At 48.0% G+C, this 24,030-nt stretch overlaps 19 non-coding genes across 19 annotated transcripts; all 19 read right to left on the bottom strand.

The window, feature by feature from the left end:
- Positions 1–860: 860 nt before the first annotated feature.
- On the bottom strand, positions 861–942 carry TRNAL-UAG (transfer RNA leucine (anticodon UAG)). The gene has a single exon. It is a non-coding gene; the product is annotated as a tRNA-Leu (tRNA).
- A 1,144-nt stretch (positions 943–2,086) lies between these two features.
- On the bottom strand, positions 2,087–2,168 carry TRNAL-UAG (transfer RNA leucine (anticodon UAG)). Its single transcript has one exon. It is a non-coding gene; the product is annotated as a tRNA-Leu (tRNA).
- Positions 2,169–3,312: 1,144 nt separating this feature from the next.
- On the bottom strand, positions 3,313–3,394 carry TRNAL-UAG (transfer RNA leucine (anticodon UAG)). Its single transcript has one exon. It is a non-coding gene; the product is annotated as a tRNA-Leu (tRNA).
- A 1,144-nt stretch (positions 3,395–4,538) lies between these two features.
- On the bottom strand, positions 4,539–4,620 carry TRNAL-UAG (transfer RNA leucine (anticodon UAG)). The gene has a single exon. It is a non-coding gene; the product is annotated as a tRNA-Leu (tRNA).
- Positions 4,621–5,764: 1,144 nt separating this feature from the next.
- On the bottom strand, positions 5,765–5,846 carry TRNAL-UAG (transfer RNA leucine (anticodon UAG)). The gene has a single exon. It is a non-coding gene; the product is annotated as a tRNA-Leu (tRNA).
- A 1,144-nt stretch (positions 5,847–6,990) lies between these two features.
- On the bottom strand, positions 6,991–7,072 carry TRNAL-UAG (transfer RNA leucine (anticodon UAG)). The gene has a single exon. It is a non-coding gene; the product is annotated as a tRNA-Leu (tRNA).
- Positions 7,073–8,216: 1,144 nt separating this feature from the next.
- On the bottom strand, positions 8,217–8,298 carry TRNAL-UAG (transfer RNA leucine (anticodon UAG)). The gene has a single exon. It is a non-coding gene; the product is annotated as a tRNA-Leu (tRNA).
- Positions 8,299–9,442: 1,144 nt separating this feature from the next.
- On the bottom strand, positions 9,443–9,524 carry TRNAL-UAG (transfer RNA leucine (anticodon UAG)). Its single transcript has one exon. It is a non-coding gene; the product is annotated as a tRNA-Leu (tRNA).
- A 1,144-nt stretch (positions 9,525–10,668) lies between these two features.
- Positions 10,669–10,750, bottom strand: TRNAL-UAG (transfer RNA leucine (anticodon UAG)). Its single transcript has one exon. It is a non-coding gene; the product is annotated as a tRNA-Leu (tRNA).
- A 1,144-nt stretch (positions 10,751–11,894) lies between these two features.
- TRNAL-UAG (transfer RNA leucine (anticodon UAG)) lies at positions 11,895–11,976 on the bottom strand. The gene has a single exon. It is a non-coding gene; the product is annotated as a tRNA-Leu (tRNA).
- A 1,144-nt stretch (positions 11,977–13,120) lies between these two features.
- On the bottom strand, positions 13,121–13,202 carry TRNAL-UAG (transfer RNA leucine (anticodon UAG)). Its single transcript has one exon. It is a non-coding gene; the product is annotated as a tRNA-Leu (tRNA).
- Positions 13,203–14,346: 1,144 nt separating this feature from the next.
- TRNAL-UAG (transfer RNA leucine (anticodon UAG)) lies at positions 14,347–14,428 on the bottom strand. Its single transcript has one exon. It is a non-coding gene; the product is annotated as a tRNA-Leu (tRNA).
- A 1,144-nt stretch (positions 14,429–15,572) lies between these two features.
- TRNAL-UAG (transfer RNA leucine (anticodon UAG)) lies at positions 15,573–15,654 on the bottom strand. The gene has a single exon. It is a non-coding gene; the product is annotated as a tRNA-Leu (tRNA).
- Positions 15,655–16,798: 1,144 nt separating this feature from the next.
- TRNAL-UAG (transfer RNA leucine (anticodon UAG)) lies at positions 16,799–16,880 on the bottom strand. The gene has a single exon. It is a non-coding gene; the product is annotated as a tRNA-Leu (tRNA).
- A 1,144-nt stretch (positions 16,881–18,024) lies between these two features.
- TRNAL-UAG (transfer RNA leucine (anticodon UAG)) lies at positions 18,025–18,106 on the bottom strand. Its single transcript has one exon. It is a non-coding gene; the product is annotated as a tRNA-Leu (tRNA).
- A 1,144-nt stretch (positions 18,107–19,250) lies between these two features.
- On the bottom strand, positions 19,251–19,332 carry TRNAL-UAG (transfer RNA leucine (anticodon UAG)). Its single transcript has one exon. It is a non-coding gene; the product is annotated as a tRNA-Leu (tRNA).
- Positions 19,333–20,476: 1,144 nt separating this feature from the next.
- On the bottom strand, positions 20,477–20,558 carry TRNAL-UAG (transfer RNA leucine (anticodon UAG)). The gene has a single exon. It is a non-coding gene; the product is annotated as a tRNA-Leu (tRNA).
- Positions 20,559–21,702: 1,144 nt separating this feature from the next.
- TRNAL-UAG (transfer RNA leucine (anticodon UAG)) lies at positions 21,703–21,784 on the bottom strand. The gene has a single exon. It is a non-coding gene; the product is annotated as a tRNA-Leu (tRNA).
- A 1,144-nt stretch (positions 21,785–22,928) lies between these two features.
- On the bottom strand, positions 22,929–23,010 carry TRNAL-UAG (transfer RNA leucine (anticodon UAG)). Its single transcript has one exon. It is a non-coding gene; the product is annotated as a tRNA-Leu (tRNA).
- Positions 23,011–24,030: the final 1,020 nt, after the last annotated feature.

Here is a 24,030-nt window from a genome sequence, read left to right as displayed (position 1 = left end):
TTCTAGGTTTTTTTTGGTTCTAAAAATGTTTGGGAAGCGAAGGTTCAGGAACATTGCCGGTAGGGAGAGTAAGCTCTTTAAAGGCATGCAATGAGATGTGTTTTTCTTTATTTCTGCATATTTCTGTAGCTAGCTGCATTCTTTCAGTCAACATCCCGCCCCATTTAGTGCTCACGTTTTTAAAGAAGTCCACCATTAGCCCGCAGTGTAAGCCTACCCGGGGCCTCCGCCGATGGTCCATGGTGTGTGGGATCCTTACTGGACCAACCCCAGCCGTAACGCAAATCTTAGCTTTGTCTCATTCGACCCCTAACTCGACCCAAGGAGCTACTGCAAACTCTTAGCCTAACACTAGCCCTAAATGAAAGACGCCTATTGTCCTCACATGTGGGATTTTGTTCTCGCTGCTAGTGCATACGAAACTTGGTTCCGACGTGTCCAGGAGTGGGAGAATTACCAGGGACCTTGCAATCTCGTGCCTGGGGGTTTCTAAGCTGGGCATAGGAGCTCCACTGGATGGAGCCAAGTGTCTTGAACTGAGTTTTTGTGATGCAGCAGGAAAAGGCGCTGCAAAAAGGAGCAACTACCAAGGCAAAGAGATGTGCATTCATTAGGGCATCGTGTCGGCAGATTTGTGGCCCTGCCAAGCACGTGTTTATTGACAGGATCGTGAACGCATGTCCGTTTTCAGTGAACAGTGATTTATGCTTTACCCTTTTTTGGTGAAAACGCACACGAGTCAGATGTGTGCTTTCAGTCTGGGTGTTCAGAAAAGCAAGAATTCATAAACACATGCCATTCCCTGGCTCCCAATTGTCCTGTCTGTACACGTGGCATGAAGATAAAAAAGAAACAGCTATTGGCAGCGGTGGGATTCGAACCCACGCCTCCAAAGAGACTGGAGCCTAAATCCAGCGCCTTAGACCGCTCGGCCACGCTACCCTGCTGGTACTGAAACGAGAGCCTCTGAGACCTGTATTTTTTTAGGGATTGGCTGGTTTGGCCATTAATTCAAAATCAAAGCAAAGCATGAACTTGGATTGAATTCTAGCACTGGCTGTGCAAAGCCCGAACTGAACAATAAAGCACACTTGTCAGCCTGAAATTGAAATGTCACCTTTCGGGAGTGCTCTGTTCAACAGCAGTCTGGTAGCCTAGTGGTCAATGTCAGCACCCCTCCATCCAGCAGTCTTGAGTTCAATTCCCGGTGAGGGAGGTCAGATCTTTTCTAGGTTTTTTTTGGTTCTAAAAATGTTTGGGAAGCGAAGGTTCAGGAACATTGCCGGTAGGGAGAGTAAGCTCTTTAAAGGCATGCAATGAGATGTGTTTTTCTTTATTTCTGCATATTTCTGTAGCTAGCTGCATTCTTTCAGTCAACATCCCGCCCCATTTAGTGCTCACGTTTTTAAAGAAGTCCACCATTAGCCCGCAGTGTAAGCCTACCCGGGGCCTCCGCCGATGGTCCATGGTGTGTGGGATCCTTACTGGACCAACCCCAGCCGTAACGCAAATCTTAGCTTTGTCTCATTCGACCCCTAACTCGACCCAAGGAGCTACTGCAAACTCTTAGCCTAACACTAGCCCTAAATGAAAGACGCCTATTGTCCTCACATGTGGGATTTTGTTCTCGCTGCTAGTGCATACGAAACTTGGTTCCGACGTGTCCAGGAGTGGGAGAATTACCAGGGACCTTGCAATCTCGTGCCTGGGGGTTTCTAAGCTGGGCATAGGAGCTCCACTGGATGGAGCCAAGTGTCTTGAACTGAGTTTTTGTGATGCAGCAGGAAAAGGCGCTGCAAAAAGGAGCAACTACCAAGGCAAAGAGATGTGCATTCATTAGGGCATCGTGTCGGCAGATTTGTGGCCCTGCCAAGCACGTGTTTATTGACAGGATCGTGAACGCATGTCCGTTTTCAGTGAACAGTGATTTATGCTTTACCCTTTTTTGGTGAAAACGCACACGAGTCAGATGTGTGCTTTCAGTCTGGGTGTTCAGAAAAGCAAGAATTCATAAACACATGCCATTCCCTGGCTCCCAATTGTCCTGTCTGTACACGTGGCATGAAGATAAAAAAGAAACAGCTATTGGCAGCGGTGGGATTCGAACCCACGCCTCCAAAGAGACTGGAGCCTAAATCCAGCGCCTTAGACCGCTCGGCCACGCTACCCTGCTGGTACTGAAACGAGAGCCTCTGAGACCTGTATTTTTTTAGGGATTGGCTGGTTTGGCCATTAATTCAAAATCAAAGCAAAGCATGAACTTGGATTGAATTCTAGCACTGGCTGTGCAAAGCCCGAACTGAACAATAAAGCACACTTGTCAGCCTGAAATTGAAATGTCACCTTTCGGGAGTGCTCTGTTCAACAGCAGTCTGGTAGCCTAGTGGTCAATGTCAGCACCCCTCCATCCAGCAGTCTTGAGTTCAATTCCCGGTGAGGGAGGTCAGATCTTTTCTAGGTTTTTTTTGGTTCTAAAAATGTTTGGGAAGCGAAGGTTCAGGAACATTGCCGGTAGGGAGAGTAAGCTCTTTAAAGGCATGCAATGAGATGTGTTTTTCTTTATTTCTGCATATTTCTGTAGCTAGCTGCATTCTTTCAGTCAACATCCCGCCCCATTTAGTGCTCACGTTTTTAAAGAAGTCCACCATTAGCCCGCAGTGTAAGCCTACCCGGGGCCTCCGCCGATGGTCCATGGTGTGTGGGATCCTTACTGGACCAACCCCAGCCGTAACGCAAATCTTAGCTTTGTCTCATTCGACCCCTAACTCGACCCAAGGAGCTACTGCAAACTCTTAGCCTAACACTAGCCCTAAATGAAAGACGCCTATTGTCCTCACATGTGGGATTTTGTTCTCGCTGCTAGTGCATACGAAACTTGGTTCCGACGTGTCCAGGAGTGGGAGAATTACCAGGGACCTTGCAATCTCGTGCCTGGGGGTTTCTAAGCTGGGCATAGGAGCTCCACTGGATGGAGCCAAGTGTCTTGAACTGAGTTTTTGTGATGCAGCAGGAAAAGGCGCTGCAAAAAGGAGCAACTACCAAGGCAAAGAGATGTGCATTCATTAGGGCATCGTGTCGGCAGATTTGTGGCCCTGCCAAGCACGTGTTTATTGACAGGATCGTGAACGCATGTCCGTTTTCAGTGAACAGTGATTTATGCTTTACCCTTTTTTGGTGAAAACGCACACGAGTCAGATGTGTGCTTTCAGTCTGGGTGTTCAGAAAAGCAAGAATTCATAAACACATGCCATTCCCTGGCTCCCAATTGTCCTGTCTGTACACGTGGCATGAAGATAAAAAAGAAACAGCTATTGGCAGCGGTGGGATTCGAACCCACGCCTCCAAAGAGACTGGAGCCTAAATCCAGCGCCTTAGACCGCTCGGCCACGCTACCCTGCTGGTACTGAAACGAGAGCCTCTGAGACCTGTATTTTTTTAGGGATTGGCTGGTTTGGCCATTAATTCAAAATCAAAGCAAAGCATGAACTTGGATTGAATTCTAGCACTGGCTGTGCAAAGCCCGAACTGAACAATAAAGCACACTTGTCAGCCTGAAATTGAAATGTCACCTTTCGGGAGTGCTCTGTTCAACAGCAGTCTGGTAGCCTAGTGGTCAATGTCAGCACCCCTCCATCCAGCAGTCTTGAGTTCAATTCCCGGTGAGGGAGGTCAGATCTTTTCTAGGTTTTTTTTGGTTCTAAAAATGTTTGGGAAGCGAAGGTTCAGGAACATTGCCGGTAGGGAGAGTAAGCTCTTTAAAGGCATGCAATGAGATGTGTTTTTCTTTATTTCTGCATATTTCTGTAGCTAGCTGCATTCTTTCAGTCAACATCCCGCCCCATTTAGTGCTCACGTTTTTAAAGAAGTCCACCATTAGCCCGCAGTGTAAGCCTACCCGGGGCCTCCGCCGATGGTCCATGGTGTGTGGGATCCTTACTGGACCAACCCCAGCCGTAACGCAAATCTTAGCTTTGTCTCATTCGACCCCTAACTCGACCCAAGGAGCTACTGCAAACTCTTAGCCTAACACTAGCCCTAAAGGAAAGACGCCTATTGTCCTCACATGTGGGATTTTGTTCTCGCTGCTAGTGCATACGAAACTTGGTTCCGACGTGTCCAGGAGTGGGAGAATTACCAGGGACCTTGCAATCTCGTGCCTGGGGGTTTCTAAGCTGGGCATAGGAGCTCCACTGGATGGAGCCAAGTGTCTTGAACTGAGTTTTTGTGATGCAGCAGGAAAAGGCGCTGCAAAAAGGAGCAACTACCAAGGCAAAGAGATGTGCATTCATTAGGGCATCGTGTCGGCAGATTTGTGGCCCTGCCAAGCACGTGTTTATTGACAGGATCGTGAACGCATGTCCGTTTTCAGTGAACAGTGATTTATGCTTTACCCTTTTTTGGTGAAAACGCACACGAGTCAGATGTGTGCTTTCAGTCTGGGTGTTCAGAAAAGCAAGAATTCATAAACACATGCCATTCCCTGGCTCCCAATTGTCCTGTCTGTACACGTGGCATGAAGATAAAAAAGAAACAGCTATTGGCAGCGGTGGGATTCGAACCCACGCCTCCAAAGAGACTGGAGCCTAAATCCAGCGCCTTAGACCGCTCGGCCACGCTACCCTGCTGGTACTGAAACGAGAGCCTCTGAGACCTGTATTTTTTTAGGGATTGGCTGGTTTGGCCATTAATTCAAAATCAAAGCAAAGCATGAACTTGGATTGAATTCTAGCACTGGCTGTGCAAAGCCCGAACTGAACAATAAAGCACACTTGTCAGCCTGAAATTGAAATGTCACCTTTCGGGAGTGCTCTGTTCAACAGCAGTCTGGTAGCCTAGTGGTCAATGTCAGCACCCCTCCATCCAGCAGTCTTGAGTTCAATTCCCGGTGAGGGAGGTCAGATCTTTTCTAGGTTTTTTTTGGTTCTAAAAATGTTTGGGAAGCGAAGGTTCAGGAACATTGCCGGTAGGGAGAGTAAGCTCTTTAAAGGCATGCAATGAGATGTGTTTTTCTTTATTTCTGCATATTTCTGTAGCTAGCTGCATTCTTTCAGTCAACATCCCGCCCCATTTAGTGCTCACGTTTTTAAAGAAGTCCACCATTAGCCCGCAGTGTAAGCCTACCCGGGGCCTCCGCCGATGGTCCATGGTGTGTGGGATCCTTACTGGACCAACCCCAGCCGTAACGCAAATCTTAGCTTTGTCTCATTCGACCCCTAACTCGACCCAAGGAGCTACTGCAAACTCTTAGCCTAACACTAGCCCTAAATGAAAGACGCCTATTGTCCTCACATGTGGGATTTTGTTCTCGCTGCTAGTGCATACGAAACTTGGTTCCGACGTGTCCAGGAGTGGGAGAATTACCAGGGACCTTGCAATCTCGTGCCTGGGGGTTTCTAAGCTGGGCATAGGAGCTCCACTGGATGGAGCCAAGTGTCTTGAACTGAGTTTTTGTGATGCAGCAGGAAAAGGCGCTGCAAAAAGGAGCAACTACCAAGGCAAAGAGATGTGCATTCATTAGGGCATCGTGTCGGCAGATTTGTGGCCCTGCCAAGCACGTGTTTATTGACAGGATCGTGAACGCATGTCCGTTTTCAGTGAACAGTGATTTATGCTTTACCCTTTTTTGGTGAAAACGCACACGAGTCAGATGTGTGCTTTCAGTCTGGGTGTTCAGAAAAGCAAGAATTCATAAACACATGCCATTCCCTGGCTCCCAATTGTCCTGTCTGTACACGTGGCATGAAGATAAAAAAGAAACAGCTATTGGCAGCGGTGGGATTCGAACCCACGCCTCCAAAGAGACTGGAGCCTAAATCCAGCGCCTTAGACCGCTCGGCCACGCTACCCTGCTGGTACTGAAACGAGAGCCTCTGAGACCTGTATTTTTTTAGGGATTGGCTGGTTTGGCCATTAATTCAAAATCAAAGCAAAGCATGAACTTGGATTGAATTCTAGCACTGGCTGTGCAAAGCCCGAACTGAACAATAAAGCACACTTGTCAGCCTGAAATTGAAATGTCACCTTTCGGGAGTGCTCTGTTCAACAGCAGTCTGGTAGCCTAGTGGTCAATGTCAGCACCCCTCCATCCAGCAGTCTTGAGTTCAATTCCCGGTGAGGGAGGTCAGATCTTTTCTAGGTTTTTTTTGGTTCTAAAAATGTTTGGGAAGCGAAGGTTCAGGAACATTGCCGGTAGGGAGAGTAAGCTCTTTAAAGGCATGCAATGAGATGTGTTTTTCTTTATTTCTGCATATTTCTGTAGCTAGCTGCATTCTTTCAGTCAACATCCCGCCCCATTTAGTGCTCACGTTTTTAAAGAAGTCCACCATTAGCCCGCAGTGTAAGCCTACCCGGGGCCTCCGCCGATGGTCCATGGTGTGTGGGATCCTTACTGGACCAACCCCAGCCGTAACGCAAATCTTAGCTTTGTCTCATTCGACCCCTAACTCGACCCAAGGAGCTACTGCAAACTCTTAGCCTAACACTAGCCCTAAATGAAAGACGCCTATTGTCCTCACATGTGGGATTTTGTTCTCGCTGCTAGTGCATACGAAACTTGGTTCCGACGTGTCCAGGAGTGGGAGAATTACCAGGGACCTTGCAATCTCGTGCCTGGGGGTTTCTAAGCTGGGCATAGGAGCTCCACTGGATGGAGCCAAGTGTCTTGAACTGAGTTTTTGTGATGCAGCAGGAAAAGGCGCTGCAAAAAGGAGCAACTACCAAGGCAAAGAGATGTGCATTCATTAGGGCATCGTGTCGGCAGATTTGTGGCCCTGCCCTGAACGTGTTTATTGACAGGATCGTGAACGCATGTCCGTTTTCAGTGAACAGTGATTTATGCTTTACCCTTTTTTGGTGAAAACGCACACGAGTCAGATGTGTGCTTTCAGTCTGGGTGTTCAGAAAAGCAAGAATTCATAAACACATGCCATTCCCTGGCTCCCAATTGTCCTGTCTGTACACGTGGCATGAAGATAAAAAAGAAACAGCTATTGGCAGCGGTGGGATTCGAACCCACGCCTCCAAAGAGACTGGAGCCTAAATCCAGCGCCTTAGACCGCTCGGCCACGCTACCCTGCTGGTACTGAAACGAGAGCCTCTGAGACCTGTATTTTTTTAGGGATTGGCTGGTTTGGCCATTAATTCAAAATCAAAGCAAAGCATGAACTTGGATTGAATTCTAGCACTGGCTGTGCAAAGCCCGAACTGAACAATAAAGCACACTTGTCAGCCTGAAATTGAAATGTCACCTTTCGGGAGTGCTCTGTTCGACAGCAGTCTGGTAGCCTAGTGGTCAATGTCAGCACCCCTCCATCCAGCAGTCCTGAGTTCAATTCCCGGTGAGGGAGGTCAGATCTTTTCTAGGTTTTTTTTGGTTCTAAAAATGTTTGGGAAGCGAAGGTTCAGGAACATTGCCGGTAGGGAGAGTAAGCTCTTTAAAGGCATGCAATGAGATGTGTTTTTCTTTATTTCTGCATATTTCTGTAGCTAGCTGCATTCTTTCAGTCAACATCCCGCCCCATTTAGTGCTCACGTTTTTAAAGAAGTCCACCATTAGCCCGCAGTGTAAGCCTACCCGGGGCCTCCGCCGATGGTCCATGGTGTGTGGGATCCTTACTGGACCAACCCCAGCCGTAACGCAAATCTTAGCTTTGTCTCATTCGACCCCTAACTCGACCCAAGGAGCTACTGCAAACTCTTAGCCTAACACTAGCCCTAAATGAAAGACGCCTATTGTCCTCACATGTGGGATTTTGTTCTCGCTGCTAGTGCATACGAAACTTGGTTTCGACGTGTCCAGGAGTGGGAGAATTACCAGGGACCTTGCAATCTCGTGCCTGGGGGTTTCTAAGCTGGGCATAGGAGCTCCACTGGATGGAGCCAAGTGTCTTGAACTGAGTTTTTGTGATGCAGCAGGAAAAGGCGCTGCAAAAAGGAGCAACTACCAAGGCAAAGAGATGTGCATTCATTAGGGCATCGTGTCGGCAGATTTGTGGCCCTGCCAAGCACGTGTTTATTGACAGGATCGTGAACGCATGTCCGTTTTCAGTGAACAGTGATTTATGCTTTACCCTTTTTTGGTGAAAACGCACACGAGTCAGATGTGTGCTTTCAGTCTGGGTGTTCAGAAAAGCAAGAATTCATAAACACATGCCATTCCCTGGCTCCCAATTGTCCTGTCTGTACACGTGGCATGAAGATAAAAAAGAAACAGCTATTGGCAGCGGTGGGATTCGAACCCACGCCTCCAAAGAGACTGGAGCCTAAATCCAGCGCCTTAGACCGCTCGGCCACGCTACCCTGCTGGTACTGAAACGAGAGCCTCTGAGACCTGTATTTTTTTAGGGATTGGCTGGTTTGGCCATTAATTCAAAATCAAAGCAAAGCATGAACTTGGATTGAATTCTAGCACTGGCTGTGCAAAGCCCGAACTGAACAATAAAGCACACTTGTCAGCCTGAAATTGAAATGTCACCTTTCGGGAGTGCTCTGTTCAACAGCAGTCTGGTAGCCTAGTGGTCAATGTCAGCACCCCTCCATCCAGCAGTCTTGAGTTCAATTCCCGGTGAGGGAGGTCAGATCTTTTCTAGGTTTTTTTTGGTTCTAAAAATGTTTGGGAAGCGAAGGTTCAGGAACATTGCCGGTAGGGAGAGTAAGCTCTTTAAAGGCATGCAATGAGATGTGTTTTTCTTTATTTCTGCATATTTCTGTAGCTAGCTGCATTCTTTCAGTCAACATCCCGCCCCATTTAGTGCTCACGTTTTTAAAGAAGTCCACCATTAGCCCGCAGTGTAAGCCTACCCGGGGCCTCCGCCGATGGTCCATGGTGTGTGGGATCCTTACTGGACCAACCCCAGCCGTAACGCAAATCTTAGCTTTGTCTCATTCGACCCCTAACTCGACCCAAGGAGCTACTGCAAACTCTTAGCCTAACACTAGCCCTAAATGAAAGACGCCTATTGTCCTCACATGTGGGATTTTGTTCTCGCTGCTAGTGCATACGAAACTTGGTTCCGACGTGTCCAGGAGTGGGAGAATTACCAGGGACCTTGCAATCTCGTGCCTGGGGGTTTCTAAGCTGGGCATAGGAGCTCCACTGGATGGAGCCAAGTGTCTTGAACTGAGTTTTTGTGATGCAGCAGGAAAAGGCGCTGCAAAAAGGAGCAACTACCAAGGCAAAGAGATGTGCATTCATTAGGGCATCGTGTCGGCAGATTTGTGGCCCTGCCCTGAACGTGTTTATTGACAGGATCGTGAACGCATGTCCGTTTTCAGTGAACAGTGATTTATGCTTTACCCTTTTTTGGTGAAAACGCACACGAGTCAGATGTGTGCTTTCAGTCTGGGTGTTCAGAAAAGCAAGAATTCATAAACACATGCCATTCCCTGGCTCCCAATTGTCCTGTCTGTACACGTGGCATGAAGATAAAAAAGAAACAGCTATTGGCAGCGGTGGGATTCGAACCCACGCCTCCAAAGAGACTGGAGCCTAAATCCAGCGCCTTAGACCGCTCGGCCACGCTACCCTGCTGGTACTGAAACGAGAGCCTCTGAGACCTGTATTTTTTTAGGGATTGGCTGGTTTGGCCATTAATTCAAAATCAAAGCAAAGCATGAACTTGGATTGAATTCTAGCACTGGCTGTGCAAAGCCCGAACTGAACAATAAAGCACACTTGTCAGCCTGAAATTGAAATGTCACCTTTCGGGAGTGCTCTGTTCGACAGCAGTCTGGTAGCCTAGTGGTCAATGTCAGCACCCCTCCATCCAGCAGTCCTGAGTTCAATTCCCGGTGAGGGAGGTCAGATCTTTTCTAGGTTTTTTTTGGTTCTAAAAATGTTTGGGAAGCGAAGGTTCAGGAACATTGCCGGTAGGGAGAGTAAGCTCTTTAAAGGCATGCAATGAGATGTGTTTTTCTTTATTTCTGCATATTTCTGTAGCTAGCTGCATTCTTTCAGTCAACATCCCGCCCCATTTAGTGCTCACGTTTTTAAAGAAGTCCACCATTAGCCCGCAGTGTAAGCCTACCCGGGGCCTCCGCCGATGGTCCATGGTGTGTGGGATCCTTACTGGACCAACCCCAGCCGTAACGCAAATCTTAGCTTTGTCTCATTCGACCCCTAACTCGACCCAAGGAGCTACTGCAAACTCTTAGCCTAACACTAGCCCTAAATGAAAGACGCCTATTGTCCTCACATGTGGGATTTTGTTCTCGCTGCTAGTGCATACGAAACTTGGTTCCGACGTGTCCAGGAGTGGGAGAATTACCAGGGACCTTGCAATCTCGTGCCTGGGGGTTTCTAAGCTGGGCATAGGAGCTCCACTGGATGGAGCCAAGTGTCTTGAACTGAGTTTTTGTGATGCAGCAGGAAAAGGCGCTGCAAAAAGGAGCAACTACCAAGGCAAAGAGATGTGCATTCATTAGGGCATCGTGTCGGCAGATTTGTGGCCCTGCCAAGCACGTGTTTATTGACAGGATCGTGAACGCATGTCCGTTTTCAGTGAACAGTGATTTATGCTTTACCCTTTTTTGGTGAAAACGCACACGAGTCAGATGTGTGCTTTCAGTCTGGGTGTTCAGAAAAGCAAGAATTCATAAACACATGCCATTCCCTGGCTCCCAATTGTCCTGTCTGTACACGTGGCATGAAGATAAAAAAGAAACAGCTATTGGCAGCGGTGGGATTCGAACCCACGCCTCCAAAGAGACTGGAGCCTAAATCCAGCGCCTTAGACCGCTCGGCCACGCTACCCTGCTGGTACTGAAACGAGAGCCTCTGAGACCTGTATTTTTTTAGGGATTGGCTGGTTTGGCCATTAATTCAAAATCAAAGCAAAGCATGAACTTGGATTGAATTCTAGCACTGGCTGTGCAAAGCCCGAACTGAACAATAAAGCACACTTGTCAGCCTGAAATTGAAATGTCACCTTTCGGGAGTGCTCTGTTCAACAGCAGTCTGGTAGCCTAGTGGTCAATGTCAGCACCCCTCCATCCAGCAGTCTTGAGTTCAATTCCCGGTGAGGGAGGTCAGATCTTTTCTAGGTTTTTTTTGGTTCTAAAAATGTTTGGGAAGCGAAGGTTCAGGAACATTGCCGGTAGGGAGAGTAAGCTCTTTAAAGGCATGCAATGAGATGTGTTTTTCTTTATTTCTGCATATTTCTGTAGCTAGCTGCATTCTTTCAGTCAACATCCCGCCCCATTTAGTGCTCACGTTTTTAAAGAAGTCCACCATTAGCCCGCAGTGTAAGCCTACCCGGGGCCTCCGCCGATGGTCCATGGTGTGTGGGATCCTTACTGGACCAACCCCAGCCGTAACGCAAATCTTAGCTTTGTCTCATTCGACCCCTAACTCGACCCAAGGAGCTACTGCAAACTCTTAGCCTAACACTAGCCCTAAAGGAAAGACGCCTATTGTCCTCACATGTGGGATTTTGTTCTCGCTGCTAGTGCATACGAAACTTGGTTCCGACGTGTCCAGGAGTGGGAGAATTACCAGGGACCTTGCAATCTCGTGCCTGGGGGTTTCTAAGCTGGGCATAGGAGCTCCACTGGATGGAGCCAAGTGTCTTGAACTGAGTTTTTGTGATGCAGCAGGAAAAGGCGCTGCAAAAAGGAGCAACTACCAAGGCAAAGAGATGTGCATTCATTAGGGCATCGTGTCGGCAGATTTGTGGCCCTGCCAAGCACGTGTTTATTGACAGGATCGTGAACGCATGTCCGTTTTCAGTGAACAGTGATTTATGCTTTACCCTTTTTTGGTGAAAACGCACACGAGTCAGATGTGTGCTTTCAGTCTGGGTGTTCAGAAAAGCAAGAATTCATAAACACATGCCATTCCCTGGCTCCCAATTGTCCTGTCTGTACACGTGGCATGAAGATAAAAAAGAAACAGCTATTGGCAGCGGTGGGATTCGAACCCACGCCTCCAAAGAGACTGGAGCCTAAATCCAGCGCCTTAGACCGCTCGGCCACGCTACCCTGCTGGTACTGAAACGAGAGCCTCTGAGACCTGTATTTTTTTAGGGATTGGCTGGTTTGGCCATTAATTCAAAATCAAAGCAAAGCATGAACTTGGATTGAATTCTAGCACTGGCTGTGCAAAGCCCGAACTGAACAATAAAGCACACTTGTCAGCCTGAAATTGAAATGTCACCTTTCGGGAGTGCTCTGTTCAACAGCAGTCTGGTAGCCTAGTGGTCAATGTCAGCACCCCTCCATCCAGCAGTCTTGAGTTCAATTCCCGGTGAGGGAGGTCAGATCTTTTCTAGGTTTTTTTTGGTTCTAAAAATGTTTGGGAAGCGAAGGTTCAGGAACATTGCCGGTAGGGAGAGTAAGCTCTTTAAAGGCATGCAATGAGATGTGTTTTTCTTTATTTCTGCATATTTCTGTAGCTAGCTGCATTCTTTCAGTCAACATCCCGCCCCATTTAGTGCTCACGTTTTTAAAGAAGTCCACCATTAGCCCGCAGTGTAAGCCTACCCGGGGCCTCCGCCGATGGTCCATGGTGTGTGGGATCCTTACTGGACCAACCCCAGCCGTAACGCAAATCTTAGCTTTGTCTCATTCGACCCCTAACTCGACCCAAGGAGCTACTGCAAACTCTTAGCCTAACACTAGCCCTAAATGAAAGACGCCTATTGTCCTCACATGTGGGATTTTGTTCTCGCTGCTAGTGCATACGAAACTTGGTTCCGACGTGTCCAGGAGTGGGAGAATTACCAGGGACCTTGCAATCTCGTGCCTGGGGGTTTCTAAGCTGGGCATAGGAGCTCCACTGGATGGAGCCAAGTGTCTTGAACTGAGTTTTTGTGATGCAGCAGGAAAAGGCGCTGCAAAAAGGAGCAACTACCAAGGCAAAGAGATGTGCATTCATTAGGGCATCGTGTCGGCAGATTTGTGGCCCTGCCAAGCACGTGTTTATTGACAGGATCGTGAACGCATGTCCGTTTTCAGTGAACAGTGATTTATGCTTTACCCTTTTTTGGTGAAAACGCACACGAGTCAGATGTGTGCTTTCAGTCTGGGTGTTCAGAAAAGCAAGAATTCATAAACACATGCCATTCCCTGGCTCCCAATTGTCCTGTCTGTACACGTGGCATGAAGATAAAAAAGAAACAGCTATTGGCAGCGGTGGGATTCGAACCCACGCCTCCAAAGAGACTGGAGCCTAAATCCAGCGCCTTAGACCGCTCGGCCACGCTACCCTGCTGGTACTGAAACGAGAGCCTCTGAGACCTGTATTTTTTTAGGGATTGGCTGGTTTGGCCATTAATTCAAAATCAAAGCAAAGCATGAACTTGGATTGAATTCTAGCACTGGCTGTGCAAAGCCCGAACTGAACAATAAAGCACACTTGTCAGCCTGAAATTGAAATGTCACCTTTCGGGAGTGCTCTGTTCAACAGCAGTCTGGTAGCCTAGTGGTCAATGTCAGCACCCCTCCATCCAGCAGTCTTGAGTTCAATTCCCGGTGAGGGAGGTCAGATCTTTTCTAGGTTTTTTTTGGTTCTAAAAATGTTTGGGAAGCGAAGGTTCAGGAACATTGCCGGTAGGGAGAGTAAGCTCTTTAAAGGCATGCAATGAGATGTGTTTTTCTTTATTTCTGCATATTTCTGTAGCTAGCTGCATTCTTTCAGTCAACATCCCGCCCCATTTAGTGCTCACGTTTTTAAAGAAGTCCACCATTAGCCCGCAGTGTAAGCCTACCCGGGGCCTCCGCCGATGGTCCATGGTGTGTGGGATCCTTACTGGACCAACCCCAGCCGTAACGCAAATCTTAGCTTTGTCTCATTCGACCCCTAACTCGACCCAAGGAGCTACTGCAAACTCTTAGCCTAACACTAGCCCTAAATGAAAGACGCCTATTGTCCTCACATGTGGGATTTTGTTCTCGCTGCTAGTGCATACGAAACTTGGTTCCGACGTGTCCAGGAGTGGGAGAATTACCAGGGACCTTGCAATCTCGTGCCTGGGGGTTTCTAAGCTGGGCATAGGAGCTCCACTGGATGGAGCCAAGTGTCTTGAACTGAGTTTTTGTGATGCAGCAGGAAAAGGCGCTGCAAAAAGGAGCAACTACCAAGGCAAAGAGATGTGCATTCATTAGGGCATCGTGTCGGCAGATTTGTGGCCCTGCCAAGCACGTGTTTATTGACAGGATCGTGAACGCATGTCCGTTTTCAGTGAACAGTGATTTATGCTTTACCCTTTTTTGGTGAAAACGCACACGAGTCAGATGTGTGCTTTCAGTCTGGGTGTTCAGAAAAGCAAGAATTCATAAACACATGCCATTCCCTGGCTCCCAATTGTCCTGTCTGTACACGTGGCATGAAGATAAAAAAGAAACAGCTATTGGCAGCGGTGGGATTCGAACCCACGCCTCCAAAGAGACTGGAGCCTAAATCCAGCGCCTTAGACCGCTCGGCCACGCTACCCTGCTGGTACTGAAACGAGAGCCTCTGAGACCTGTATTTTTTTAGGGATTGGCTGGTTTGGCCATTAATTCAAAATCAAAGCAAAGCATGAACTTGGATTGAATTCTAGCACTGGCTGTGCAAAGCCCGAACTGAACAATAAAGCACACTTGTCAGCCTGAAATTGAAATGTCACCTTTCGGGAGTGCTCTGTTCAACAGCAGTCTGGTAGCCTAGTGGTCAATGTCAGCACCCCTCCATCCAGCAGTCTTGAGTTCAATTCCCGGTGAGGGAGGTCAGATCTTTTCTAGGTTTTTTTTGGTTCTAAAAATGTTTGGGAAGCGAAGGTTCAGGAACATTGCCGGTAGGGAGAGTAAGCTCTTTAAAGGCATGCAATGAGATGTGTTTTTCTTTATTTCTGCATATTTCTGTAGCTAGCTGCATTCTTTCAGTCAACATCCCGCCCCATTTAGTGCTCACGTTTTTAAAGAAGTCCACCATTAGCCCGCAGTGTAAGCCTACCCGGGGCCTCCGCCGATGGTCCATGGTGTGTGGGATCCTTACTGGACCAACCCCAGCCGTAACGCAAATCTTAGCTTTGTCTCATTCGACCCCTAACTCGACCCAAGGAGCTACTGCAAACTCTTAGCCTAACACTAGCCCTAAAGGAAAGACGCCTATTGTCCTCACATGTGGGATTTTGTTCTCGCTGCTAGTGCATACGAAACTTGGTTCCGACGTGTCCAGGAGTGGGAGAATTACCAGGGACCTTGCAATCTCGTGCCTGGGGGTTTCTAAGCTGGGCATAGGAGCTCCACTGGATGGAGCCAAGTGTCTTGAACTGAGTTTTTGTGATGCAGCAGGAAAAGGCGCTGCAAAAAGGAGCAACTACCAAGGCAAAGAGATGTGCATTCATTAGGGCATCGTGTCGGCAGATTTGTGGCCCTGCCAAGCACGTGTTTATTGACAGGATCGTGAACGCATGTCCGTTTTCAGTGAACAGTGATTTATGCTTTACCCTTTTTTGGTGAAAACGCACACGAGTCAGATGTGTGCTTTCAGTCTGGGTGTTCAGAAAAGCAAGAATTCATAAACACATGCCATTCCCTGGCTCCCAATTGTCCTGTCTGTACACGTGGCATGAAGATAAAAAAGAAACAGCTATTGGCAGCGGTGGGATTCGAACCCACGCCTCCAAAGAGACTGGAGCCTAAATCCAGCGCCTTAGACCGCTCGGCCACGCTACCCTGCTGGTACTGAAACGAGAGCCTCTGAGACCTGTATTTTTTTAGGGATTGGCTGGTTTGGCCATTAATTCAAAATCAAAGCAAAGCATGAACTTGGATTGAATTCTAGCACTGGCTGTGCAAAGCCCGAACTGAACAATAAAGCACACTTGTCAGCCTGAAATTGAAATGTCACCTTTCGGGAGTGCTCTGTTCAACAGCAGTCTGGTAGCCTAGTGGTCAATGTCAGCACCCCTCCATCCAGCAGTCTTGAGTTCAATTCCCGGTGAGGGAGGTCAGATCTTTTCTAGGTTTTTTTTGGTTCTAAAAATGTTTGGGAAGCGAAGGTTCAGGAACATTGCCGGTAGGGAGAGTAAGCTCTTTAAAGGCATGCAATGAGATGTGTTTTTCTTTATTTCTGCATATTTCTGTAGCTAGCTGCATTCTTTCAGTCAACATCCCGCCCCATTTAGTGCTCACGTTTTTAAAGAAGTCCACCATTAGCCCGCAGTGTAAGCCTACCCGGGGCCTCCGCCGATGGTCCATGGTGTGTGGGATCCTTACTGGACCAACCCCAGCCGTAACGCAAATCTTAGCTTTGTCTCATTCGACCCCTAACTCGACCCAAGGAGCTACTGCAAACTCTTAGCCTAACACTAGCCCTAAATGAAAGACGCCTATTGTCCTCACATGTGGGATTTTGTTCTCGCTGCTAGTGCATACGAAACTTGGTTCCGACGTGTCCAGGAGTGGGAGAATTACCAGGGACCTTGCAATCTCGTGCCTGGGGGTTTCTAAGCTGGGCATAGGAGCTCCACTGGATGGAGCCAAGTGTCTTGAACTGAGTTTTTGTGATGCAGCAGGAAAAGGCGCTGCAAAAAGGAGCAACTACCAAGGCAAAGAGATGTGCATTCATTAGGGCATCGTGTCGGCAGATTTGTGGCCCTGCCAAGCACGTGTTTATTGACAGGATCGTGAACGCATGTCCGTTTTCAGTGAACAGTGATTTATGCTTTACCCTTTTTTGGTGAAAACGCACACGAGTCAGATGTGTGCTTTCAGTCTGGGTGTTCAGAAAAGCAAGAATTCATAAACACATGCCATTCCCTGGCTCCCAATTGTCCTGTCTGTACACGTGGCATGAAGATAAAAAAGAAACAGCTATTGGCAGCGGTGGGATTCGAACCCACGCCTCCAAAGAGACTGGAGCCTAAATCCAGCGCCTTAGACCGCTCGGCCACGCTACCCTGCTGGTACTGAAACGAGAGCCTCTGAGACCTGTATTTTTTTAGGGATTGGCTGGTTTGGCCATTAATTCAAAATCAAAGCAAAGCATGAACTTGGATTGAATTCTAGCACTGGCTGTGCAAAGCCCGAACTGAACAATAAAGCACACTTGTCAGCCTGAAATTGAAATGTCACCTTTCGGGAGTGCTCTGTTCAACAGCAGTCTGGTAGCCTAGTGGTCAATGTCAGCACCCCTCCATCCAGCAGTCTTGAGTTCAATTCCCGGTGAGGGAGGTCAGATCTTTTCTAGGTTTTTTTTGGTTCTAAAAATGTTTGGGAAGCGAAGGTTCAGGAACATTGCCGGTAGGGAGAGTAAGCTCTTTAAAGGCATGCAATGAGATGTGTTTTTCTTTATTTCTGCATATTTCTGTAGCTAGCTGCATTCTTTCAGTCAACATCCCGCCCCATTTAGTGCTCACGTTTTTAAAGAAGTCCACCATTAGCCCGCAGTGTAAGCCTACCCGGGGCCTCCGCCGATGGTCCATGGTGTGTGGGATCCTTACTGGACCAACCCCAGCCGTAACGCAAATCTTAGCTTTGTCTCATTCGACCCCTAACTCGACCCAAGGAGCTACTGCAAACTCTTAGCCTAACACTAGCCCTAAATGAAAGACGCCTATTGTCCTCACATGTGGGATTTTGTTCTCGCTGCTAGTGCATACGAAACTTGGTTCCGACGTGTCCAGGAGTGGGAGAATTACCAGGGACCTTGCAATCTCGTGCCTGGGGGTTTCTAAGCTGGGCATAGGAGCTCCACTGGATGGAGCCAAGTGTCTTGAACTGAGTTTTTGTGATGCAGCAGGAAAAGGCGCTGCAAAAAGGAGCAACTACCAAGGCAAAGAGATGTGCATTCATTAGGGCATCGTGTCGGCAGATTTGTGGCCCTGCCCTGAACGTGTTTATTGACAGGATCGTGAACGCATGTCCGTTTTCAGTGAACAGTGATTTATGCTTTACCCTTTTTTGGTGAAAACGCACACGAGTCAGATGTGTGCTTTCAGTCTGGGTGTTCAGAAAAGCAAGAATTCATAAACACATGCCATTCCCTGGCTCCCAATTGTCCTGTCTGTACACGTGGCATGAAGATAAAAAAGAAACAGCTATTGGCAGCGGTGGGATTCGAACCCACGCCTCCAAAGAGACTGGAGCCTAAATCCAGCGCCTTAGACCGCTCGGCCACGCTACCCTGCTGGTACTGAAACGAGAGCCTCTGAGACCTGTATTTTTTTAGGGATTGGCTGGTTTGGCCATTAATTCAAAATCAAAGCAAAGCATGAACTTGGATTGAATTCTAGCACTGGCTGTGCAAAGCCCGAACTGAACAATAAAGCACACTTGTCAGCCTGAAATTGAAATGTCACCTTTCGGGAGTGCTCTGTTCGACAGCAGTCTGGTAGCCTAGTGGTCAATGTCAGCACCCCTCCATCCAGCAGTCCTGAGTTCAATTCCCGGTGAGGGAGGTCAGATCTTTTCTAGGTTTTTTTTGGTTCTAAAAATGTTTGGGAAGCGAAGGTTCAGGAACATTGCCGGTAGGGAGAGTAAGCTCTTTAAAGGCATGCAATGAGATGTGTTTTTCTTTATTTCTGCATATTTCTGTAGCTAGCTGCATTCTTTCAGTCAACATCCCGCCCCATTTAGTGCTCACGTTTTTAAAGAAGTCCACCATTAGCCCGCAGTGTAAGCCTACCCGGGGCCTCCGCCGATGGTCCATGGTGTGTGGGATCCTTACTGGACCAACCCCAGCCGTAACGCAAATCTTAGCTTTGTCTCATTCGACCCCTAACTCGACCCAAGGAGCTACTGCAAACTCTTAGCCTAACACTAGCCCTAAATGAAAGACGCCTATTGTCCTCACATGTGGGATTTTGTTCTCGCTGCTAGTGCATACGAAACTTGGTTTCGACGTGTCCAGGAGTGGGAGAATTACCAGGGACCTTGCAATCTCGTGCCTGGGGGTTTCTAAGCTGGGCATAGGAGCTCCACTGGATGGAGCCAAGTGTCTTGAACTGAGTTTTTGTGATGCAGCAGGAAAAGGCGCTGCAAAAAGGAGCAACTACCAAGGCAAAGAGATGTGCATTCATTAGGGCATCGTGTCGGCAGATTTGTGGCCCTGCCAAGCACGTGTTTATTGACAGGATCGTGAACGCATGTCCGTTTTCAGTGAACAGTGATTTATGCTTTACCCTTTTTTGGTGAAAACGCACACGAGTCAGATGTGTGCTTTCAGTCTGGGTGTTCAGAAAAGCAAGAATTCATAAACACATGCCATTCCCTGGCTCCCAATTGTCCTGTCTGTACACGTGGCATGAAGATAAAAAAGAAACAGCTATTGGCAGCGGTGGGATTCGAACCCACGCCTCCAAAGAGACTGGAGCCTAAATCCAGCGCCTTAGACCGCTCGGCCACGCTACCCTGCTGGTACTGAAACGAGAGCCTCTGAGACCTGTATTTTTTTAGGGATTGGCTGGTTTGGCCATTAATTCAAAATCAAAGCAAAGCATGAACTTGGATTGAATTCTAGCACTGGCTGTGCAAAGCCCGAACTGAACAATAAAGCACACTTGTCAGCCTGAAATTGAAATGTCACCTTTCGGGAGTGCTCTGTTCAACAGCAGTCTGGTAGCCTAGTGGTCAATGTCAGCACCCCTCCATCCAGCAGTCTTGAGTTCAATTCCCGGTGAGGGAGGTCAGATCTTTTCTAGGTTTTTTTTGGTTCTAAAAATGTTTGGGAAGCGAAGGTTCAGGAACATTGCCGGTAGGGAGAGTAAGCTCTTTAAAGGCATGCAATGAGATGTGTTTTTCTTTATTTCTGCATATTTCTGTAGCTAGCTGCATTCTTTCAGTCAACATCCCGCCCCATTTAGTGCTCACGTTTTTAAAGAAGTCCACCATTAGCCCGCAGTGTAAGCCTACCCGGGGCCTCCGCCGATGGTCCATGGTGTGTGGGATCCTTACTGGACCAACCCCAGCCGTAACGCAAATCTTAGCTTTGTCTCATTCGACCCCTAACTCGACCCAAGGAGCTACTGCAAACTCTTAGCCTAACACTAGCCCTAAATGAAAGACGCCTATTGTCCTCACATGTGGGATTTTGTTCTCGCTGCTAGTGCATACGAAACTTGGTTCCGACGTGTCCAGGAGTGGGAGAATTACCAGGGACCTTGCAATCTCGTGCCTGGGGGTTTCTAAGCTGGGCATAGGAGCTCCACTGGATGGAGCCAAGTGTCTTGAACTGAGTTTTTGTGATGCAGCAGGAAAAGGCGCTGCAAAAAGGAGCAACTACCAAGGCAAAGAGATGTGCATTCATTAGGGCATCGTGTCGGCAGATTTGTGGCCCTGCCCTGAACGTGTTTATTGACAGGATCGTGAACGCATGTCCGTTTTCAGTGAACAGTGATTTATGCTTTACCCTTTTTTGGTGAAAACGCACACGAGTCAGATGTGTGCTTTCAGTCTGGGTGTTCAGAAAAGCAAGAATTCATAAACACATGCCATTCCCTGGCTCCCAATTGTCCTGTCTGTACACGTGGCATGAAGATAAAAAAGAAACAGCTATTGGCAGCGGTGGGATTCGAACCCACGCCTCCAAAGAGACTGGAGCCTAAATCCAGCGCCTTAGACCGCTCGGCCACGCTACCCTGCTGGTACTGAAACGAGAGCCTCTGAGACCTGTATTTTTTTAGGGATTGGCTGGTTTGGCCATTAATTCAAAATCAAAGCAAAGCATGAACTTGGATTGAATTCTAGCACTGGCTGTGCAAAGCCCGAACTGAACAATAAAGCACACTTGTCAGCCTGAAATTGAAATGTCACCTTTCGGGAGTGCTCTGTTCGACAGCAGTCTGGTAGCCTAGTGGTCAATGTCAGCACCCCTCCATCCAGCAGTCCTGAGTTCAATTCCCGGTGAGGGAGGTCAGATCTTTTCTAGGTTTTTTTTGGTTCTAAAAATGTTTGGGAAGCGAAGGTTCAGGAACATTGCCGGTAGGGAGAGTAAGCTCTTTAAAGGCATGCAATGAGATGTGTTTTTCTTTATTTCTGCATATTTCTGTAGCTAGCTGCATTCTTTCAGTCAACATCCCGCCCCATTTAGTGCTCACGTTTTTAAAGAAGTCCACCATTAGCCCGCAGTGTAAGCCTACCCGGGGCCTCCGCCGATGGTCCATGGTGTGTGGGATCCTTACTGGACCAACCCCAGCCGTAACGCAAATCTTAGCTTTGTCTCATTCGACCCCTAACTCGACCCAAGGAGCTACTGCAAACTCTTAGCCTAACACTAGCCCTAAATGAAAGACGCCTATTGTCCTCACATGTGGGATTTTGTTCTCGCTGCTAGTGCATACGAAACTTGGTTCCGACGTGTCCAGGAGTGGGAGAATTACCAGGGACCTTGCAATCTCGTGCCTGGGGGTTTCTAAGCTGGGCATAGGAGCTCCACTGGATGGAGCCAAGTGTCTTGAACTGAGTTTTTGTGATGCAGCAGGAAAAGGCGCTGCAAAAAGGAGCAACTACCAAGGCAAAGAGATGTGCATTCATTAGGGCATCGTGTCGGCAGATTTGTGGCCCTGCCAAGCACGTGTTTATTGACAGGATCGTGAACGCATGTCCGTTTTCAGTGAACAGTGATTTATGCTTTACCCTTTTTTGGTGAAAACGCACACGAGTCAGATGTGTGCTTTCAGTCTGGGTGTTCAGAAAAGCAAGAATTCATAAACACATGCCATTCCCTGGCTCCCAATTGTCCTGTCTGTACACGTGGCATGAAGATAAAAAAGAAACAGCTATTGGCAGCGGTGGGATTCGAACCCACGCCTCCAAAGAGACTGGAGCCTAAATCCAGCGCCTTAGACCGCTCGGCCACGCTACCCTGCTGGTACTGAAACGAGAGCCTCTGAGACCTGTATTTTTTTAGGGATTGGCTGGTTTGGCCATTAATTCAAAATCAAAGCAAAGCATGAACTTGGATTGAATTCTAGCACTGGCTGTGCAAAGCCCGAACTGAACAATAAAGCACACTTGTCAGCCTGAAATTGAAATGTCACCTTTCGGGAGTGCTCTGTTCAACAGCAGTCTGGTAGCCTAGTGGTCAATGTCAGCACCCCTCCATCCAGCAGTCTTGAGTTCAATTCCCGGTGAGGGAGGTCAGATCTTTTCTAGGTTTTTTTTGGTTCTAAAAATGTTTGGGAAGCGAAGGTTCAGGAACATTGCCGGTAGGGAGAGTAAGCTCTTTAAAGGCATGCAATGAGATGTGTTTTTCTTTATTTCTGCATATTTCTGTAGCTAGCTGCATTCTTTCAGTCAACATCCCGCCCCATTTAGTGCTCACGTTTTTAAAGAAGTCCACCATTAGCCCGCAGTGTAAGCCTACCCGGGGCCTCCGCCGATGGTCCATGGTGTGTGGGATCCTTACTGGACCAACCCCAGCCGTAACGCAAATCTTAGCTTTGTCTCATTCGACCCCTAACTCGACCCAAGGAGCTACTGCAAACTCTTAGCCTAACACTAGCCCTAAAGGAAAGACGCCTATTGTCCTCACATGTGGGATTTTGTTCTCGCTGCTAGTGCATACGAAACTTGGTTCCGACGTGTCCAGGAGTGGGAGAATTACCAGGGACCTTGCAATCTCGTGCCTGGGGGTTTCTAAGCTGGGCATAGGAGCTCCACTGGATGGAGCCAAGTGTCTTGAACTGAGTTTTTGTGATGCAGCAGGAAAAGGCGCTGCAAAAAGGAGCAACTACCAAGGCAAAGAGATGTGCATTCATTAGGGCATCGTGTCGGCAGATTTGTGGCCCTGCCAAGCACGTGTTTATTGACAGGATCGTGAACGCATGTCCGTTTTCAGTGAACAGTGATTTATGCTTTACCCTTTTTTGGTGAAAACGCACACGAGTCAGATGTGTGCTTTCAGTCTGGGTGTTCAGAAAAGCAAGAATTCATAAACACATGCCATTCCCTGGCTCCCAATTGTCCTGTCTGTACACGTGGCATGAAGATAAAAAAGAAACAGCTATTGGCAGCGGTGGGATTCGAACCCACGCCTCCAAAGAGACTGGAGCCTAAATCCAGCGCCTTAGACCGCTCGGCCACGCTACCCTGCTGGTACTGAAACGAGAGCCTCTGAGACCTGTATTTTTTTAGGGATTGGCTGGTTTGGCCATTAATTCAAAATCAAAGCAAAGCATGAACTTGGATTGAATTCTAGCACTGGCTGTGCAAAGCCCGAACTGAACAATAAAGCACACTTGTCAGCCTGAAATTGAAATGTCACCTTTCGGGAGTGCTCTGTTCAACAGCAGTCTGGTAGCCTAGTGGTCAATGTCAGCACCCCTCCATCCAGCAGTCTTGAGTTCAATTCCCGGTGAGGGAGGTCAGATCTTTTCTAGGTTTTTTTTGGTTCTAAAAATGTTTGGGAAGCGAAGGTTCAGGAACATTGCCGGTAGGGAGAGTAAGCTCTTTAAAGGCATGCAATGAGATGTGTTTTTCTTTATTTCTGCATATTTCTGTAGCTAGCTGCATTCTTTCAGTCAACATCCCGCCCCATTTAGTGCTCACGTTTTTAAAGAAGTCCACCATTAGCCCGCAGTGTAAGCCTACCCGGGGCCTCCGCCGATGGTCCATGGTGTGTGGGATCCTTACTGGACCAACCCCAGCCGTAACGCAAATCTTAGCTTTGTCTCATTCGACCCCTAACTCGACCCAAGGAGCTACTGCAAACTCTTAGCCTAACACTAGCCCTAAATGAAAGACGCCTATTGTCCTCACATGTGGGATTTTGTTCTCGCTGCTAGTGCATACGAAACTTGGTTCCGACGTGTCCAGGAGTGGGAGAATTACCAGGGACCTTGCAATCTCGTGCCTGGGGGTTTCTAAGCTGGGCATAGGAGCTCCACTGGATGGAGCCAAGTGTCTTGAACTGAGTTTTTGTGATGCAGCAGGAAAAGGCGCTGCAAAAAGGAGCAACTACCAAGGCAAAGAGATGTGCATTCATTAGGGCATCGTGTCGGCAGATTTGTGGCCCTGCCAAGCACGTGTTTATTGACAGGATCGTGAACGCATGTCCGTTTTCAGTGAACAGTGATTTATGCTTTACCCTTTTTTGGTGAAAACGCACAC

The sequence above is a fragment of the Ambystoma mexicanum genome, chromosome 1p (genome assembly GCF_040938575.1).
Source record: "Ambystoma mexicanum isolate Mex_15411 chromosome 1p, UKY_AmexF1_1, whole genome shotgun sequence".
In the NCBI taxonomy this organism is placed as follows: Eukaryota; Metazoa; Chordata; class Amphibia; order Caudata; family Ambystomatidae; genus Ambystoma; species Ambystoma mexicanum.
Note: the sequence above shows the minus strand (reverse complement) of the source record. Positions and strands in the feature narration are given on the sequence as shown.